The 12,714-nt window shown below is 40.7% G+C and overlaps 1 long non-coding RNA gene across 1 annotated transcript in view; it reads right to left on the minus strand.

The window, feature by feature from the left end:
- Positions 1-5,414: 5,414 nt before the first annotated feature.
- LOC144589275 (uncharacterized) overlaps positions 5,415-12,714 on the minus strand; it is a 40,878-nt gene continuing 33,578 nt past the window's right edge. Inside the window, exon 4 of the long non-coding RNA XR_013545316.1 lies at positions 5,415-10,751. This is a non-coding gene — a long non-coding RNA (uncharacterized LOC144589275). The remainder of the gene's footprint in view (positions 10,752-12,714) is intronic.

Here is a 12,714-nt window from a genome sequence, read left to right on the forward strand (position 1 = left end):
AAAAAATACTTTAAATGAATTAAATAATTAATTTCATTCCCTAAAAAGAAAAAGAAAACTGTGTTTACTTAGGATTAAGGGATTTTTTTTGTAAAAGAGTACTGCACTTCTGGCTAAAAGTGGGAAAGGGATGGAGTGACATAACAACGAAGACATGTCCAAGTCACACTTCTTCAAGGTCAAGAAGACAGCTACAGTGTAAGTACAAAGTTAGGGCAGGGTGATGGTAGTCCTAAGTAATTTCCAGCACCCCTAGGCTGGCAGAGGTTTAGATTTGGTCTAGTGTTTGTCCCCTGGACTGCAAGGAGAACAAACCTATCATTTTTAAAGGATATCAACCCTGAGTGCTCACTGAAAGGACAGATCCTGAAGCTGAGGCTCCAATACTTTGGCCATAGCATGAGAAGAGAAGACTCCCTGGAAAAGCCCCTGATGTTGGGAAAGTGGGAAGGCAAGAGGAGAAGAGGACAACAGAGAACAAGATGGTTGGACAGTGTCACCAAAGCTACCAACATGAACGGCCAGGATCGAATGGTTTTTGTGGGTTTTTCAGGTTCTTTGGTCGTGTTCTCAGTGCTGTCCTCTGAAGATGCCGGCCACAGAGACTGGCAAAACATTAGGAAGAACAACCTTCAGAACACGGCCAAAGAGCCCGAAAAACCCACAACAACCACTACCAACATGAATATGACCAAACTCCGGGAAGCAGTGGAAGACAGGAGGGCCTGGCGTGCTGTAGTCCATGGGGTCACAAAGAGTCAGATATAACTTAACGACTAAACAGCAACAAGAGTTTGTTCAGCTAGACCTCAGCTAGCTTGGCTGGTTGGGGGTCAGCTGTCACTGAATGAAATTTGTGAGTTCTGTGGCCACTGGAATTATTTGTGGATTAACTGAGTTATTGTTTTATTTTTGTAATGGTGTTTTATGTAGATTATCAGAAAGTAAAGTGAACAAAGACATGAAATGCGTGTGAATTTATATTGGCAGTCAATTCTTAGGCTTTGAAATCCAGCCGGCTGCCCGGCCACCCACCCCATTCATACATTCTCATACATCATACGACTGAAGTCTGGGCAGGCTGACTGCTGTTTGCCTATGCCTCCCCATACCACCTGTTCACTTCTACACCTTTCTGCCCATCTGTCTCACAAGGATTAATTAAAATTATAATGCAATAGCTGTCAGAGTTTTGTTTATAAAAAGCAAGACAACGTTACTCTTGGTCAGGTTAAAATTTCTCCCACCCCCATTTTACAGAAATATAATTCTAAAGATATTATACAAGAAAGAAAGAAAGGGAAGGAGGGAGGGAGAGATGAAGGAAGGAAGCAAGCAAGTATGGAAGCAAGAAAAAAGACACCAGCCTAATCCTATCCATGATTATGCCCATAAAGCACAATTGCAAGTAGAACTAAGAGCAGTGATGATATGCAAAGAACACCCACCAAAAATCAATGAGATTTTGGCTGAAATCCTGTTGCTCAACATAGCAAGTCATATTAAAGTAGGCCACTGAATTAAATGAGATTTAGTGAATCAGCTTTTCTATAAATTCTATTGATTCAAATGGGTCTACTGCTACTACAATTATAGTAAGCCCATTAGAAAAAGTGGGTCTTAGGCAGCAGTTGACTTTCCAGATCCTCACTGATTCTGTGGGCCTGTTCTAGTGCAACCTATTACTATAAGCAACAAATTTCAGCCTTTACTCATGTCATGACTGATCCAAGTCCCATTGATTTCGTGGTTCAATTCTAAGAATGACTCAGTCTGATGGCCTTTCCAGACTGGCCATTTTGGTGGGAGACTGCCAGGTACGTGTGCATTACCGAAGATCAAAATTCTCAGCACACTCACTGAAGTCTCTGGAATTTACTTCTGAGTAAATATGTAGACATTGCACCCTTAGTCTAAAGCGAAATAATTTATCCTAGCTGTAAGCATTTCATATAGCATGGCCCTCAGTTCATTCCTCTTTCTGGTTAATTTGTCATCACTGTTTAAATAGAACCTTTTAATATTTTCAAACTTAAATTACAGTTTTACTTTTTTCTATATACTTCACTTTGTTACTCACAGGACAATATATGCCTGACACAGATGTTATTCTAAAACCTTTGAGGAGAAATCTGAGCTAAGAAACATTGCTCTTTTTTAATGAAAAAGTCAAAGAATCCTTCAGCCAACATAACTACAGACGTTGCTGGTGAGGAGATTCTGAGATTTGTAATCCAAAAAGAACATTTCGAAGTTCTGGGATAAACCCCGTTGCCCTATTCTCAAATACACTTGCAAAGAAGTAGATCATTCTAGCAATATTTCTCATTTTGAATAAAGAGGTATTTCTTCACAGCCATTAATCACAGATTCACAGAATGTAGTGCATGAGGGTCTCTGTTTTAGTGTGATGTTTGGGTAAAAAGACAATAACTATGAACATAATTTTGGTGATTAGTTCCATAAAACCAATAATCTTCACTGTTCATTAAAAATGAGAGAGATGTGAGCCAAGAGGATGTGCCAAGTTATTTAGTATCTACTAATAGGAAACTCCAGTTTGAACCAACTGATTGGTTCAAAATTGGGAAAGGAGTACGACAAGGATGCATATTGTCTCCCTGCTTATTTAACTTGTATGGAGAATACATCATGCAAAAGACTGGACTGGATGAATCCCAAGCCAGAATTAAGATTGCCGGAAGAAATATCAACAACCTCTGATATGCAGATGATACCACTCTGAGGGCAGAAAGTGATGAGGAATTAAAGAACCTCTTAATGAGGGTGAAAGAGGAGAGCACAAAAAATGGTCTGAAGCTCAACATCAAAAAAACTAAGATCATGGCCACTGGTCCCATCACCTCCTGGCAAATATAAGGGGAAGACATGGAGGCAGTAACAGATTTTACTTTCTTGGGCTCCATGATCACTGCAGATAGTCACAGCAGCCCCGAAATTAAAAGCTGCCTGCTTCTTGGGAGGAAAGCAACGATAAACCTTGCCAGCATCTTAAAAAGCAGAGACATCACCTTGCCAACAAAGGTCCGCATAGTCAAAGCTATGTTTTTTTCCGTGGCGATGTATGGAAGTGAGAGCTGGACCATAAAGAAGGCTGACCACTGAAGAATTGATGCTTTTGAATTGTGGCGCTGGAGGAGGCTCTTGAGAGCCCCCTGGACTGTAAGGAGAAAAAACCTATCCATTCTAAAGGAAATAAGCCCTGAGTGTTCACTGGATGGACAGATCCTGAAGCTGAGGCTCCGGTACTTTGGCCATCTCATGAGAAGAGAAGACTTCCTGGAAAAGACCCTGATGTTGGGAAAGAGTGAAGGCAAGAGGAGAAGGGGATGATAGAGGATGAGATGGTTGGACAGTGTCATCGAAGCTACCAACATGAATTTGACCCAACTCTGGGAGGCAGTGGAAGATAGGAGGGCCTGGCGTGCTATGGTCTTTGGGGTCACAAAGAGTCGGACACGACTTATCGACTAAACAACAACAACAATAGGAAACTGCAATCAGGATAGATTTCAGTAGTTACTCTTTAAGCTGGGTGTACTTCAAAAGTAGCTGGCTGTATAGCTTCACTGAGTTAGGTATCTGGTGGCAGAACCAAGGGAATTCAGTTCCCTACTGTGCATCCTGGAAGAGCCAGCCTGTGTGACCTTGGGCAAGCTGCACAAAATGCTCCCAGAAGAAAGGAGTTGTAAACCACTTCTGAGTATTCTTTACCTAGAAAATCCTGGAAAGTGTCTTCATAAGCCAGAATTAACTTGACAGCACACAATCACCATCATCACTTCTCTAAAAGTATCATCAGAAATCAGAAGGCATTTCTTACTTCCAGCAGCTCTGTAGAGCTTCAGATGGATCTTTCCGAGCCTCATCATGCGTTCCAAAGACCCTTTGATTTTCTGCAGTGCACATGCTCCAGCGCTTAACTATAATCCCTCCCACAGCTTATGCATTGTCTTCAAGGGCAGCCCCACATACAGTGCTTTACAATATTCATTCCTTTGTACAAGGGGAAGGAGAAGCAAAGCTGGTCCTTCCCAGCAAGTGATTATCCTAATATTCAGATCTCAGGAACAAACTTGAAGATATACTTAACACTTGTTGAGAAAGGTTGCTTTCACAAGTGATGGAATGCATCGATTTATCATAGCACATTATTCTTCCAATCTGTCAATCTTTCATTTAGCATGTTTTGTTTTGTGATTGGTCTTTGGAAAGTAAATATTGCCTTAATCAGCAAGTCTGATTACCAAGGCATATATCTCTAAGGAAATCTTGTTTTGAGAAAGAAAAAGGTTAATAGTAAATTTGTCCTTCAGACATGGCTTCCAGCACCAGTAGTAGGCAGTAGTAGTAGGCATCCTTCAGTCTCGAGAGATTATGGTAGCGTGCTCTATATGGAGGTTTTGGAACAGCATCTAGTGTGGCTGAGAAGGCCAATTCGAGAGTGACAATCTCTTCCACATTAAAGAGAAATACAATCTGTCCCATGTCCAGCTTCCTGGTTTTGCATGTTTCGGGACTGCCTCTTTGCCTCGGCCTGCTGTGCAAGTGTCTCTTCAAATTGGCAGAGGCCATGATCTACCGCCTGCCTCCAGGCTGAATGCTCAGACATCAAGGTTTCCCATCTGTTGACATCCATTCCTAAGGCCTTCAGATCCCGCTTGCAGATATCCTTGTATCGCAGCTGAGGTCTCCCTCTGGGGCGATTTCCCTGCACTAATTCTCCATACAGGCGATCCTTTGGAATCACCATCAGCCATTCTCACGACATGCCCAAGCCAACGTAGACGGCGCTGTTCAACACCAACTAAAGAGATTTTGCTCCTTCTCCCTCTTGCCTATTGGAGGAAAGAGGAGGAGAAGTGAACAGACTTCAGCAGACTCTAGAGAGGGAAAAAAGGAACACAGAGCAAAAAAATGGGGCCGTTTTTTTTAATTCAGAGGCAGGGAAGAAACCATTGATTAGTGCTGGGTAAACTGAAAGTCACCCTAGCCCAGAAAGGTGACTCCCAGCCAAAACTACTTAAAGGCAGCATGCAAGGTTTCTAAAAACTCCAACAGCTTGCACTGATACTTCAGTTCTTTTTCTGCATTAATGTGCAACTTTTTTAAAAAAGAAAAGAAATATGCTTACATATGTAAATAAATTGATATTTCCTCACAAAATAAATATTCAAATGGTTTACTTTCCCATATTTAAGCTAAAGGATATAACCAGTACCATGCAGAATATTTAGATAGTTGAGAACATTTGAAGAACTACAGCACTGTTATTCTGGTGGAAGGCTAACTTATCATCTGCAGGTTAATTATCCTGAGAGGAGCAGATCAGGGTCATTTCCTATTGGAATGTGCAGCACATGCTTCAAGCATCCATGTGAAATTTCCAAGTATTTTTTTTTCATTTTGCACTGTTTAATATACTCTATTACCCTTCAGCAAAACAGCTCCAATGTTGATTTACTATAAAATATGAAAACTGAGAAAATGAAATCAATGTGATACAAACAGTGCAGCAAAGCCCAGGAGAATAAAACAAAACAAACAGCTTGCTTGGTGCTGAAGAAGATAACAGACTAGGTACTGGGGAAGATTCGGTAGAGAAGGATGATGTTTATAAGATGGGTGGCACTACAGAAGGGACTGATTTCCTAGTGGGAGTGAAAGATGTGACATTTGATCAGCTAGGAGTATCTGAAGGCATTTAACATGTCCTCTTCTCCTGTTCTTCCTCTTCCTCCTTCTTAATTTATGTAGTATAACAACTCGTATTGAGTGAGCTGAGCACCCAGTAGCCAGAGGTCAGCAGAAAAAGAGAAAGACCAAATCCCAAGATGGATTGACTCCTGAAAAGAAGCTACAGGCTTGAGTTTGCAAGAACTGAGCAGGGCTGTTAAGGACAGGACGTTTTTAAAGGTTGCTCATTCATGGGGTCACCATAAGTCGGGGGTAACTTGACAGCACATGACAATAATATAAATGCCCTGGCCATGACTTTATGCAATAGGCCCACAGAGGCAGCCATGTTTTCTCTTTCCTTGGGAACGCTACATCAGCAGAGCAGGCCTGTTTTCAAAGTGCATTTCAGCCTGGATGCTGATGTTTGGTTTTTTTAATTATAAAAAAGAAGAAGATGACAAGGAGAAGGAGGAACAATAACAGGGGATATACATCACTTCTACAAAGGTTGCTGTTATGAAGGTGATAATCTCTATAAAGATGTCCAGGCCTTCACTTTCACAGGTGACACAATCCCATGTTATATGCTGGTAGGACTTCTGGCTCAGTGGATGTTACATAGGACCATTAATGATAAAGCACTAAAGCATCTTAATATGTGTTTAGTTGTTTTTCTAACTATGATCTTTAAATAGTGTTTATTAATCTATTGTTGTAAACCAGCTTGGATTCCCTATGAGGAACAAGGCAGCATATAGATAATTTAAATAAATAAATAAATAAATAAAACAAATAAGCACAATCAAAGAATGTTTGACTCCAAGAAATGTCTTCAAATTCCCCACTTCCTTTTGTTGGTTAGAAAGGTCCAGTGAAGGTAGGAGATGATCCTTAATTGGTCTTAGGTATGATGTAGTTCCAGTGGCTTGGAGGATAGTGCTTGGAGGACAACCCTCTTCCACCTCACCTCTTCACTAGCAACATCTTCCAGAATCACCTGCCCTGTATCTTGTGAATAGCAGAGTCCCAGCATTGATCTTTGCTGCATGTTCATTTCTCTTCTTAAAGAACAAGGACCAATCTTCTACAGCTGACTTTGTCTTCTGTGGATCATAGTCCTGGAGGAGCCACCTGAGTAGCACCAGAGCTGATAGCCAACCACAGTGGTGGGAATGGTTTCCAAATTTATCCTCAAGGGGTCACAGCAGTTGTTGTTTCCTTCCTTTGCCCAGTTTATTAGATGTTCTGTTGGACGGTAGGCAAGACTATTATAAGTTCTCAGCATTAGCTTATATACTTTTGCACTGGCTTTTGTTTTGAAGGATGAACAGTCCCTGATGTAATACAATGGGACATGACGAGGCATGCATTTCTGGGCCATTAAGGCACTTCTTTTTGGCCTTCTGCTTCACGGCACTCCAGGGGCTTGCATTAATGACTTAGTAATATGACACGCCCTATAGTGTCTTATCGCTTAATTGGACTCCAGACAAATTCAGTTAAATCACATATGCTCTTCTCTTTATTGTCACTACTATGCATTTTTTTATTTCCAACATTCTCTTGTGGTTTTGGAGGTAGCTGCGTTACACTGAATGTCTCTCCTGAGAATGCAGATTGTGAAGGCAGAGGTTTAAGTGTGCCTCACAGGCATTTTCTCATAAAAGTAGAAATGCGTTCTTGAACATTAAAGATGGTACCAAAGCTATCCACACTGAGATTCTCAAATGAAGTTCCACAGCGATTGTTGGAAAAGAGTGGCAGGAAGGCCCCAGGGGATCTTTCTGCCCATCACAAAAACAAAAGTCAGAAAAATCCCCATTTCTGATTCTTCCCTTGACCCCATCTGTTTACATGCCAATACTGCTGGCTCAGAGGACTGCGCTACAATAAGTGAAATAATGTTTATATGTATTCTGCGATCATAGAATCATGAAGTTGGAAGGGACCTATAAGGCCATCGAGTCCAAACCCTTGCTTAATGCAGGAATACAAATCAAAATTTTTAGTAGGTGGTTTTCTAAATTTTTCTTGAATGCGTCCAGTGTTGGAAGACTCACCACCTCTCAAGGTAAATCATTCCATTGCTGTACTGCTCTAACAGTTTGGAATTTTTTCCTGATATTCAACTGAAATCTGGCTTCCTGTGAGTTGAGCCCATTGTTGCATGTCCTGCACTTTGGGACGATCAAGAACAGATCCTGCTGCCCCTCCTCTGAATAATAGCCTGATAGAAGGGTGATGTTGTCATCAGCTGGGACATATTTTAGAAGTTAAACATCTCTCCCTCCTTAAGGGTCCCTTTGGGTCCCAAGTTCTCCTTTTAATCATTGGGAACTTGTGGGCACCATGGGATGGGCAGGGAAAGTTTTTAATTACTGAAAGTCAGTGCCACCAGAATGACTTTACAGTTATGCTGGCATAATTTTTCAACTGGATTCTGGTAATCATTTCTCATGTGAGCAAAGTGACAAAAATAGATTGGACCAGCACACAGCCCTCTCCAAATACGCACTGAACCCTAAAACACAATGCCGGAGTAGGGCTACAGGGTTGGGCAGTGTTTGCCTCAAGCTTGAACAAAATGTCCTGCTGCATTTGATGTCCCACCCACATTTCCCACCCATCCTTAGAAAAATATTTTCCAGATATCTGATTCATGCTTTGGATCTATATTGAGTCATGTTTAGAGCAGACACCTTGAAATCAGTCAAACTCTTGTGATTATGTTGTCTCACTTATTGCAATGGGTCTCGTTTAGGTACAAATTCGTCTGGGTACAACTCGGTGTTCCAGTCTACATTTGGTGGATTAGTAACGACTGACTACAGAATTTTTTTATTCTTGAGGAGAACATTCATGAGGCTCAAAGTTTACTTATCAACAATTTGCACTGATAGCAGCAGAGCCTGCATCGACTCCTCCATGGGAATTAGAACAGCAGCTAAGCGAAGCACATGAAATAATCAATAATAAATAAAAACACCTGTCAGTCAGTGATCTCCTTAGAGATTTCAAATATTCAGCATCACAAGCAATTGCACACTCTTTGTTCCTAAACATGATACACTGAAATTGGAGAGAGAGAGAGAGAGAGAGAGAGAGAGAGAGCAAGATTGAGACCCTGTGGCCAAAATTATGTCCTCTATTTTGAGTACAAAGTTTTCTGCAGTAAGACAGACCTACTAAATATTTATAAGCACAGCTGTTTATTGTTGGCTTGAACTGTTGCAAAGCCATCTCTTGACCAATGGAAAGCTTAGCAGTAGTAAAATGAGGTTCCTAGTGATTAAAGATCATGGGAGGCCTTAAAGCACTATTTCTTCAGTGTTGAGGCACATGAAGAAAAGGAGAGATATCTAATCCAGTGGGAGCAGGGAACAAATTATAAGAACTATGAAGAAAAGTTTGTGAAGAAAACCAAGGAATCTTCAACTTGATCATAATTACAGTAAATGGTTCCCATCGTTAGAATAGACTGGGATCTGGGAGATCCACTAGTGATGCAAATCTTCACTTGTCTTGTTCTCACTCAAGACGGTAAGGAACTAAAGCAGTTCATTGGCAAAAATGGTAAAGAATTACAGTTCTTGCCTAAAATTTTCTGTTCCTTCCCCCTCCAGAAATTGCATAATTCACACAACTGCTAAAATATCATGAATTCTGCAAATCAGTGAGGAATCTTATGGCGCTTTAAAATTCCTCATCAAAGCATTTGGTTCTTCTAAGACCACCTAAACTCATGAGAACAAAAAAAATTAGCCAGTATTCTTTTCATACATAGTCCCCACTGAGCCATGAAATGCACTGGGTGACCTTGAACTCCACAAACCGATAATTAACTAATTAGTTACTTTACTAGTTCTTTGGTTAAATTTATTTGTAGCCTGCCTTCCTTTCTTGCAGGACCCACAGCACTTTATAACACAAATGCGTTTTTTTAATGAGGGATATGACTGATGGGGAAGGGGGTTCACATCTTAATCCAAAACAAAGACTTGCAAATAACATGGGACAGGTAGAGTGCCACTATGCCCATTTACATCACGATTCAGTCCCTAGAATACATGACTCGGGAAAACAATCGAACTTCCATAATGATCAGGAGGCACAGACCTTTTTTAAAAGTTCCACCGCCAATATGAATTATGTATAGGAAATGCAGGGACAAGCCATCCTCATGTCCCAGTCACCTGTCACTGAAGTCCTCCCTGAATTGGATGGCTAACCTGTGTGGCCAGGTTAATCTTCCTTGCAGCCTTCTTTGCTTGAGTAAGATCCGTGTGCGACTGAGAATTCTGATTAGGTAGAGATCAAAACACAGACAGCTTACATTGGTCATGTTGAAAGTGGTGCATCAATGAGTGTGAATAACTGGAACAAGGGATGGGTGTGATAGACAACCAAGCATCTTCTGTTCCTCTTATTCTTTTCCCTAAGTAATTACTTGTTGATTTCAACAAGTCTTATGACTTAGGTTTTCCTTCCTCCTTCTTTTCCAAAGATCGGTGTTTGTTGTCCTTTGTCAGGCACTCCATAATCTGCGACAGTTGTGGACTTATTATAAACCAAACAAAGTGATTTCTCTTCTGACCTATTCCTGGATAAATAACAAGAAATAACTAAATGCAAAGTTTAGTGTTTTAATTATTAGGAATCTAAGAAGCTGCTTTACACCGAGTTTTAAAAATTGGTTCATTTAGCCCATTATTGCTAAACTTCACTAGCAGCAAATCACCAGGATCTGGGGCAGGATTCTTTCCTAGTCCTCTCTAGAAATCCTTGGGCAGCTGGTCTCTTGTACAATCAGGCTTGAATCTGCTTAACTTCTGAAAGCAGAGGAAAAATGGGTATTTCTAGTGTGGTGGCTTGCAAAGTATTTTCTTTCAGTAGACACAAGCTCATTGCTATGCCACTCCAGTCTGCTGCTATGAATGCCTAATATCTTCCTAAGGTAAAGGAGGCTTCCCCTTTGCAAGACTTACCCATCCATCACTTGGAGGTTTGCAAGGACAGGTGATGATGAGGAAACAGAGTTCAGGAGGGTTGTCCTGGGCAATAAAAACAAAGAAATATGTTTATGTGTCTTTCTACACTGAAGTGGATATATTCTCTAAAGCTTTCATGTTTAGTTTGGATTTCTGAGGTCTTCCACACATGACACTTTTTGAGAGACACTTTAAGAACTCAGATGTAAATAAAATTACATTGTTTGTGTGCATATTTCAGGGAACATGCAGATACATTTTAACATGACTACTGAATGCTCTGCAACAGATCTTTAAATCTGTATAATATATAGCACATCACAGTGCCTTTTTGAAGCCACATTTTCTATTTTATAACCGACTGAAGACATTTACTCCTGCCTCGGGCACAGTGGCCTCAGCAAAGCAAACTTAAGGCTCTTTAAAGTTCTTTCTCATGATTTTTAGCAAGGCAGGGGTCTAAATTTTGTGTTGCTGAAAAGAGTCACAAGCCCTTCCATTGACAGAGTAACCTGGCCACCTCAGGCTGCACCTTTGTGGGCATCGTGAAAGGGCAGTAAAGTGGTTGTTGTTTAATTTATTATGATCACGTGCCACTGGAAGATACGCTAGTGAGCTTTTCTGCCACAGGTGACAAAATAACCTGACATCTTCCTTGATTTTGAGAGGAAGTACAGTGGTGCCTCACTAGACGATGATAATCCATTCCACTGAAATCACTGTTTAGCAAAATCATTGTCTAGCGAAAAGCATTTCCCCATTGTAATGCAGTGAAACCTGCTTAATGCGTTCCAATGGGGAAGAATCGTCGTTGTCTAGCAAAGATCGGCCATAGGAAAGCCACTTTGCGAACCGCCAATCAGTTGTTTAAATCACTGTCTTGCGAAGCTTAGGTCCTGAAAACACCTGTTTGCAAGTGCGGAGGGAGCTGTCAAAATTGTCATCTAGCAAAAATCGGTTTGCAAAGCAGGGACCAAATGTTGTGCAGTGAAAATCCCCCCCATAGGAATCACTGTTTTATGAATCGCTATAGCCATCGCAAAAAGCCAATGTCTAGCGAAACAACTGTCATGCGGGGTAACTGTCTAGCGAGGCACCACTGTATGCTGTGTTTCTGGCGGTAAAACACAGTGAACTGGCCCTGAAATAATACATAAACTTCAGAGATGTTCTTTTCCTCCAGTCAGTGTGGGTTGCTCTACTGAGTCGGCATCCCAATTTTCAGATCCACACCTAACGAAAATATTAAAATTCAAAACACTTTTTCTGGGAATATGAAGATCTGCAATGGAGAAGAAACATCTGCCTCACTCTGGGATATTACCACTGTTCCTCTGCTTTTCTTGCATAAATCTGGTTGGGATTTTACAGTCAAAAGCCCTCAGGCAAATTAAACTAGTCATGTTTGCCCTAAGGGAAAGGAGACTTGAGTTTACAGGGGTCTCATGTCAGTTGGTGCCTACTAGAAAACTCTAGGCAACTAATGAGTCTCCATAATTAAAGAACTGTTAATTGAAATGTAGCAATGGATCTTTGGGAAACATCACAATTAATCATCTAAGGCTGCTTTTCCATTATATTTAGCTTAAAAGTTGACTAAAGAAGGAGGGGGGAATCACTTAACAATGTCTTCAGCTACAATCCTATAAACATTTACTTGGGAGGGAAGTTCCATTGAACAATGCAAACTTAAACACATTTACTAAGAAGTAATTCTTGTTGTGTTCATGTGAATTTATCTGTATTTGCACTTTTGAACTGTAAACTGGTATGTGACCTGAAACTCAGTTATTCTTTTGAAATTCAGACTTCTCTGAATTTTCAAAAAAAAGTCCTGTGAAAGAATATATGAAAAATGTGCGTATTTCATAGGAAAGTACAGACAAAAATACAAATATTAGTTATCATTAACATAGTTATCATTATTTTAAAGAATGCAGAATGCAGTTTGTTGCTATGATCCAAAAGATCTCCTGCATGGAGAATTAGTGCAGGGAAACCGCCCCAGAGGGAGACCACAGCTGCA

The sequence above is a fragment of the Pogona vitticeps genome, chromosome 4 (assembly GCF_051106095.1).
Source record: "Pogona vitticeps strain Pit_001003342236 chromosome 4, PviZW2.1, whole genome shotgun sequence".
NCBI lineage: Eukaryota > Metazoa > Chordata > Lepidosauria > Squamata > Agamidae > Pogona > Pogona vitticeps.